The sequence below is a fragment of the Chlamydotis macqueenii genome, chromosome 4 (assembly GCF_036417535.1).
Source record: "Chlamydotis macqueenii isolate bChlMac1 chromosome 4, bChlMac1.mat, whole genome shotgun sequence".
Taxonomy (NCBI): domain Eukaryota; kingdom Metazoa; phylum Chordata; class Aves; order Otidiformes; family Otididae; genus Chlamydotis; species Chlamydotis macqueenii.
The window spans coordinates 6,103,513-6,112,573 of NC_141559.1; positions in this window are offsets into that span (position 1 = coordinate 6,103,513).

Sequence of the window (9,061 nt, forward strand, 5' to 3'; positions counted from 1 at the left end):
ATCAGTACTGGGCTGTGTGCCACCCTCTGCTGTTTACAAGTCTCATGAACTGCGACATCTGTCTCCAGAGGACAACTGCACCTTCCCTAGGAGGATTTCTGCCATCAGCATTAATCATTGCAGTCATGTCCCAGATATATTTCTGTGGCCCAGGCAGAGCTGACCACTTCTTCGGTGAATTCACCCCATTGCTGGAGCTCTCACACGGTGACACCGTGACACCCATGCTCTTCCCGTTCATAACCTGCTTTTTAGATCCCATCCCCCCCTTTCTGTTCACGTGGCCATCCTGTGTGCATCAGAGCTGCCACCCTGGAGCAGATCTCCCATCTAGCGTGTGCAGGCAGGTAGAGACCTTTTCCACATGCTCCTCTCACCTCACTTGTGCCACTGTTTTTCATGACGCCCGTACCTTGGGTGTGTGATGCCCAGACAAGTCTTCCTGTGATCATTTGACAAAGTCCTTTCTCTACACGTTCCTCACACCCCTTGTCAACCCCTTCATCTACAGCCTTTAGACTAGAAAGTCTGGGGGGAAGGGGAACCCTGAGGAAAATGCTCAGGAAAGCTCTGCGCCACACCGAGAACCCATTGGATTCATGGGCCTGCTGGGAGAAATCACTTCTGGTTCTCTTCTGAACAGGCCCCGTGGACCTGGACTGATGTGCACTGCCTCGTGTGCTCTCCTCTGGAAATGTGTGATATGGAGAAGGCTTGTGGTGTGGGAAGGGGCAGAAGGGTGCTGGTGGCATCTAAAGGACAAGAAAGAGATTGCTGAATCCATGTGGTAGGGGGAGAAGGGCGTGTTGTGTACCTGAACTTTTCCAAGTCCTTGAAAGTGATCTCCCGTAGTCTCCTTAGAGCAGATTGTTAACATGTGGCCTGAAGAGGTGGATGATGTGGTTGGTAGGAAGCTGGTTGGATGATCAGGAGTAAATGCTGTCAGTAGCAGACAGTCCTCCAAGGAGCCAGATACTAGCAGAATCCCTCAGTGATCAGCAAAATTTCATTAAAAAATCATTAAAAGCCTAATACTGCCAGAAAAGAAGCTGTTTCAGAGTGCTTTCTCTGCATAGCTTTCAATGTTTTTCAAAAACTCCCATTCTGGACTAGATTCAGTTGGTTACACAGAGGTGGCCACTGCGTCCAAGATACCCTGTGCTGACTGGAGCACCCGTGTGGGAAAGGGAGCCCAGGAACCCTTCTGGTGCATGAGCTGGGTTGCAGGCAGGGTACCTCTGTGATGGTGCAGAGCATCACCTTCCTCCAGCGCTGCTGGGTGGGCCGTGAAGAGACTGTAATTTCAAGCACAGCAGCACAACGTTTCCCCTCAGACACTGGCTGTGAGGTCACTTCTGACTGGTCAGCAGCAGGGAGAGAGATACTGTGCGGTCATGAAGGTCGTCAGCAAGCTGCCCCCAATAAGATGGCACACTGGGGGAGGTTAGGAGAAGGCTGGGCAAGAGAGATGAGAGCTCTGGGGGAGGGAAGAGAGACTTGGCCAAAAGATTAAAAAATATTTTGAGGAGGACAAATGGGTTATAGTGATGTTGCTGTGAAAACACCGACTGTGAAACATTCATGTGAATCCCTGACACTATCTCTAACCAGGAACCTTAAGCCCTAACCTGTTCCTAAAGGCCACTGCTCACCCTGACAGCAATCCACCAGTACTGACCTAACTGAGGTTAAGCTGTCCCTAACCTCAAACCTTACACCTAAGCCAAATCTCAAACCCACAATCCCTTACCCACACTCTTACCCTACTGCTCACCCTAGCCCCTAGCCTTTATCTCTGGTATTTAAATTCTAGCCTTAATCTTAGCCCTGGCTCCAGCCCTAATCAAAACCCTAGCCCACAAAGCTAGCCCACGCCTTAAACACTAACCAGGCACCCTCAGCAGAACACCAGACCTTGCCCCTAAGCCTTTGCCTAATCCCTAACTCTCAAAGGTGAGCTCTAATCCCACAGCCCTACCCTAACTGCTGAAACCCTCTTTCCCACGCTCTAACGCGCTCATAATCATCCTCTCTCCTCACCCTGCCTTCAGCTGTGTGGTCCCTTGGGGCAGGGCAGGGATTGTGAGGACCAAGAGCAATGTCATGGTGTTGGAAGAGGAATGTGAGGTGACCTGTATCTGATCAGCTCATAGGCCGCAAGGGGGAGATGGGTGAGCGTGCTGTGGTGTGGTCAGCTGTGCCTCAGGATCTCATGGACCAGCAGGAGGCACATGGCTGTGAGGGAGGCTGTGAGGTCACTTCTCTCTTTGGAGTTGAGAAGCCAGCAGCAGGAACATGGCTGGGAAAGGGGCTGTGAGGTCACTTCTTTCTGAAGGAGCTGATAGGTCAGCCCTTGACTCGTGGCTGGGATAGGTACTTCTAAGCTCACATCTGTCAGCAACCTGACAGGCCAGCAGAAGGTGCCTGGCTGCCACACTGATTCTGAGATCCTCTCTGCCCAAGTTCCTGGTGAGTCCTTCCAGGAAGAGGCCTTGAATATGAGTTGGCAAGTCCCTTCCACTAGAGTACAGGACAGGTCAGCAGCAGGAACATGGCTTGGTTGTGTCTACTGGAGAAGTTGAAAGATACATGTCTTGGAAGATCACAATGATTTTACTTTTGTTTCATCAGTTGATAGGCCACAAGAAGGCGGATGGTTTTGGCTTATTTTTATGACATCAATTGTTTCTGAGAAAGTCATAAGCCAGTAGGAGGCACTTGGCCATGGAGGGGAACATGGGCTTACTTTAGTCTCCAGTGTGCTTGAGTGACTAGCCATCAGCAGACACAGGGCTGTGGTGTTGACTATGATGTCACTTGTGCCTGAGAACCTGCCAGTCACAGACACATGACCTGGCGGTTGTTTTACACTAGGAGTTCTGGTTTGTTTAGAATGGAATGGAATGGAATGGAATAGAATACAATAGAACAGAACAGAACAGTCCAGTCAGATGTGACAAGGATTCTAGAACGACAGCATCCTAGAATATCTCCAGTTGGAAGGAGCCCACAGAATCACTATGTCCACCCCTCTGCTCCTCGCAGGACTACCTAAACCCAAACCATATGACTAAGAGCATCATCCAGATGCTCCTAGAACTCTGACAGACTTTGTGCTGTGACCAGTTTCCTGGGGAGCCTGTTTGAGTGGCCAGCCATCCTCTCAGTGAAGAATCTTTTCCTTATTTCTGATCTGAACTTCCCCTGACGCAGCTTCATTTCATTTCCACTTGTCCTATTACTGCGCACCAGAGGGAGGAGATCAGCACCTCCTCCACCACTGCCCGCCTTGAGGAAGTTGTAGGCTGCAATGAGGTCACCCCTCAGCCTTCTCTTCTCCAAGCTGAACAAACCAAGTGACCTCAGCTGCTCCGCAGAAACCTTGCAATTGAGACCTTTCACCATCATGGTCGCCCTCCTCCGGACACACTCTGATAGTCTGAGCAATCAGGTTGTTCCTCAGTCTCCTTTTCCCAAAACTAGACAAGTCCGGAGTCCTCAGCCGCTCCTCATAGCACATGCCTTCCAGCCCTTTCACCAACTTTGTTGACGACTTCTGGGCACACTAAAGGACCTTCACTTTCTTTTAAAACGGTGAGTTCCAAAACTGCACAGAGGACTCCATTTGAGTGTGCACCAATGCTTTTGTCAGAAATATCAGTTTCTCGCTGGCAGTCCAGAGTACCCATGCAAACCAGCAGTGCTGGAGAGGCATCTACTGTGTGTGAAAATAAGTGGGTTGGATCAGTATTTGTTTCATTTTCCTGTGTAAAAACAGAAAATCCAAATACCTACAGAATGAAGTTCTGATCACCCACCTGGTCCATGTCCTTCTTGTGCTGGGGGCTCCAGAACTGGACACAGTACTCCAGGTGAGGTCTCACCAGGGCAGAGTAGAGGGGGAGAATCACCTCCCTCGACCTGCTGGCCACGCTTCTCTTGATGCAGCCCAGGATGCGGTTGGCCTTCTGGGCCGCAAGGGCTCATTGCTGGCTCATGTTGAGCTTCTCATCCACCAGCACCCCCAAGTCTCTCTCTTCAGGGCTGCTCTCAATCCATTCCCCGCCCAGCCTGGATTTGTGCCTGGGATTGCCATGACCCAGATGCAGGACCTTGCACTTGGCCTGGTTGAACTTCATGAGGTTGGTACAGGCCCACCTCTCCAGCCTGTCAAGGTCCCTCCGGATGGCATCCCTCCCTTCCAGCGTGTCGACGGCACCACACAGCTTGGTGTCGTCAGCGAACTTGCTGAGGGTGCACTCTGTTCCACTGTCCATGTCGCCAACAAAGATGTTCAACAGGGCTGGACCTAATACGGACCCCTGAGGGACGCCACTCCTCACCAGTCTCCACCTGGACATTGAGCCACTGACCACCACTCTCTGAGTGTGGCCGTCCACACAATGTTACTGGCGTATGTTCAACCTGGTGCCCAGCGAGACCCCTGAGGCCTTTCCCGCCAAGCTGCTTCCTAGTTGGTTGTCCCCGTCAAACATTGGTGCATGAGGCTGTGCTTCTCCAGGGGTAGGACTTTGTGCTTCCCCTTGTTGCACTTCATGAGTTTCCTCACGTCCCACCTCACAGTCTGCTCATCCAGTCCACACAGCAACAGCTTCTGTATGAGGATCCTAGGGCAGACAGTGTTGAAAGCCTTCCTGAAGGCCAGGCAGGCAATATCCACTGCTCTCCCCTCATCTACTGGGTCAGTCACTTCATCCTAGAGGTTTATCAAGTTTTTAAGCATGATTTCCCCTTGGTGAAGCCACGCGGACAACTCCTGATCACTTTATTGTTTTTTAAGTGTCTGTTAATGGTTTCTAGGATTAGCTTCTCCATCACCTTCCAGGGGATCAAACTGAGGGTGACAGACCTGTAGTTCCCTCGTTCTTCCTTCTTGCCACTCTTGAATATGGGACTGACATTTGCTTTCCTCCTGTCTTCAGGCACTTCTCCCAGTCACCATCATCGATCAAAGATTATCAAGAGTGTCCTCAAAATGACATCAAAAAGTCACTGTTCCCTGACCCCTAACTCTTTTACCTAGAGTATATTTCCCTTGTTCCAGCCATTCCCACTGGTCTCTAGGACCTGGGATTCCTGAAAGCCAGTCTTGCTAGTGAAGACAGAGGTGAAGAAAGCATTCAGTACCTCCATGTTATCCATGTCTTGTGTAAGCCAGTCCCTTGATCGTTGAGCAAGGGGCCCACATTTTCCATAGTCTTCCTTTTCTCACCTATGTACTTGTTGAGGCCATTCTTGTTGTCTTTGATTTGACATCCCTGGCCAGATTCAATTCCATTTGGGTATTAGCTTTCCTGACTTCATTCCTGGATGCGTGGATAATATCTGTTTGTTTCTCCCAGTTATTCATCCTTGCTTTCACGCTGTATATGCCTTATTTTTGTATCTGAGAGCTGAGGGGTCAGCAAGAGAAGACAGAAGAACATTGGCCAGAAGGGTTGAAGACCAGCTCCTGGAGGGAGTCATATTGTCTGTCTGTCTATATAGGTATAACTTTTTCCACGAACACTGCCTGGCACACCAACTTTCATCGACTCGGTTTCCACTGGTGCTTGATTTGCTTGCTTTGTATCCCCATTTGGTGTTGCCGAGATGGTTGTCACAGTAATTCATAGCTGGGACAGAAATTAAACTAGTACGTCTTTTATTTTTTATATAGTGTCCTGAAACTTCTCCTGCTGTTATTGTGTCAGACACACCTCAGTCAGGGTGAGCCATCAGCACACAGACATTAACAGCCGACCAAATGGAGCTTAAGTCCAGGAGAACTTTGAGTAACTTGGGGAATTGGCCAAGAGAAACCTCTTGAAGTTTGCCAGAAGAAGTGGCCAGTCCTGCACCAGAGGGGAGAACAACCCCATTTATTGGATCAACTGTAACCTGACATGCTGAGAAGTGACTCTGAGGAGAAGGCACTACGAGGGACGCCCTACAAGCCAGTGGTGCCTGCTCACCATGAACAAGGCCAGCTGGGGCTGCATTAGGAAGAATGTGTCAAATCAGACCACTTGAGTTACCTTCCCCTTCAACCCAGCAGTGGTGTGACTCCATACACAGGTGTGTCCCTGTCTGCAGTTCCACATTTTGGAGGAGTTGGGAGGAGCTGGAGAGTGCCCAGAGGTGGTCTGCCAAGATGGGCTTCAGAGCCTCAAGCATATGTTCTGTGAATAGAGGAAGAAGGACCTGGGCATCTTTGGCCCAGAGACGGAGAGGCTGAGAGTAGGAGTAGCCTGAGAGTGCTTGAAGGGTGGTTTCAGAGATGGTGGAGCTTTGCTTCACAGTAGTAAAAGCATGACAAGGAAATAATGGAAGAAAGTGTAACTTAGGCTGTTGAGACAGGGAAAAAAAAACAGAAAGAAATGTCTCTCCAAGGGTAGTTCTGTTCTGTACAGGTCACGAACAGAGATCCTGGACCATACCATCGCTTTGTGTTTCAAGGAACAGCTAGAGGGAATGGAAAGCGTAAGGGCAGTGAGATCTTCAGGTGAGAGCGAGGTGGGGAAGCAAGGAAGATTTTTAAAGCCTGCAGGGAAAGAGCCGCAGATGTGAGACTCTGTAGAACACCCTGTGGTGGAGATGGTCAAGGGCTGTGGCAAGGCTAAAAGCCCCCAACAGAGACAAGGACTTTATCACCACTATGGCTGTTATGTGAACCACCAAGGCCTACCGGGAGACACCATACCTTGGTGGGACCAGGACATGAAGGCCTCCTCACCCCACCAAGGAGAGACCCATAACCATCGCACCGTAGTTCTGCACTTGGCATCACACATTCCCACATCACACTGCCCCAGGAAAAGCCCTGAGCAATGTGTGACCCACAGGATCTCCCTTCCCAGGGGCTGGGGGTCAGGCCATGGCCCTTTGTCTTCATGCAACACATGGAGGTTCACTCAGCATCAGAGCCACCTTTACATCGCCTTTGCCTGCCTCTCATCTCTGCCTCCCATTTTCTCCTCTAATCAGCCCCCAGGGAGGCTTTGTTGGTAATGATCCCCAGTGGGACCCATTAATGCTCCCTGAAACTGTAGGGGTTGCTTCTGACATTGGCTTCTTCAGGAGTTTGTCCAGGCTCCTCTCAGTGTCTGAGGTTCATGGTCTCAGCACCAAATGCACCCTGGGGCTCGTTAAAATGCAAAAAGCCATGTCTCCTCCAATTATTTCCTACAATCTTCAAGTCTTGGACAGCTAATTGGAGAGGTCTCCAGAGTGGACATAAAGGGGAAGTTTTCACTGAGTATTCAACACAAAAGTATTTTTCACTTTTAAGTTTCTTAATTTTCTTTCAATTTTATTACTTTTTCAGTTGTCAGAAGGAGTGATTGCAGCATTGTCCAGTAGATATGGATGCAGGGGATTTGCTAATGGTATCAGGATGGGTAGGACCAGCTCCTCCTGGAGGTCAGACACTGCATGGACAACCTGATTCCTCACCACTCCAGCCCCACCATTTCTCTCATCGACCCCCTGGGACTTGCATCACTTTTCCTGACACCAGACTTCTCCACCCAAGTCTGCAGCTGGAGGTGACAGCTCCTCTGCACCAACTCCCACCTGCTTTCCTGAGAGACCTGGCTGCACACAGGCACAGCAGGGTTTCCTTCATTGCAAACAAAGGGAAGGAGAGGATGGTAAAGTTTAATAAACAAGAACCCACACTCCTCATCTGTATGCTAAGTCTAAGGTGCTTCCAATGAGGTTCACCACCCACAAGGGATAACCTCACTGGAGATGCTTTTCACAGGTAGATACAAACACAGTGAAGGAGCTGCATGAAGAGATAATCCTATTGCTGAGAGACGAGGCGAGGCTTCTGACTCTCTGAAGGTCAAAGCAGCACCTGGGTACTTGAGAGGGATCTGATTCTGAACAAGGTGCCAGGGCAGGGGTAAACTGGAGAGCATTGGAAAGGCCGTAGGTCCCCATGCGGCATCTGGGCTCTTGGCTCCTGAACCCCTCCTGCATGCTGCAGCTGCACCTTGCTCCGGAAAAGTTCAATAGAGATGGGAGCTTGGAAAAACAATTTTGAACTGGTTTCTTTATTGTGTCTCTCTACACAAGGAGTCTAGCGCCATTTTTCCATGAGGTGTTTGGATCAAAAAAAACCCCAGGAAGATTGAATGCCAAGAATAATGTTATTTATGCGGAAATTTTAGAATCCTACAATATTTAGGTTTGGAAGGAACCTTTAAATGTTGTCTAGTCTAACACCTCTGCAGGGAGCACGGACGTCTTCAACCAGATCAGGTTCCTCAGAGCCTCATCCAACCTGGCCTTGAATTTTACCAGGTACGGGACATCCACCACCTCTCTGGGCAACCTGGGCCAGGGTTCCACCACCCTCAGGTTAAAAAAAAAAATTCCTAATATCTAATCTGAATCTACCTCCCTTGTCGGAGACAGAAAAGGTTAATTAATGTCTCAATATCGCTAAAGGATGGATGGAACTGAGCAAAACGTCCACAAACCACAATGCTAAAACCTTCAATAACTGTGAAAGAATGTCTAGACAAATATCCTGGTTTTGTAGCTGAAGGAGCAACACATGCTTATAAAATCCAAGAACTGCAAAACGGGGTGTCTTGTTTTTGTACCCTTCCCCCAGAATAGAGCCAAACCCTGTGCATGAGCTCAGGCCCGGGACGATACCAAGCATGCACAGCATTGCCAAGGGACTGCACAATGGAGGCCTGCTCTGGGGGATGCAAAATGACTTTGTGGACACTGTCTTGCTGGACATCAGGTAACAACATGCTTCAGGTAACAGCACGGCTTACCAAGAACAAGCGGGCCTTACATTTGCAGAGAGCTAACGCCCACCACCACAGAGACAGATCAGCATGATGCAGCAATCACAAGCTAAACCACAGGCAGGAAGCACCTGACCTCCTAAGATGGAAAGACTGGTAAAGGCCCCCAAAACATCAAGAAGCAGGGGGCTGATAAAAAGGACTACAAAAAGTGTCGCCGCATGAACCTGTGTGTGGAACTCCATCCCACTCAGACAGACTTTGGGGAAGCCGATTCTCCGTGGAGCCAT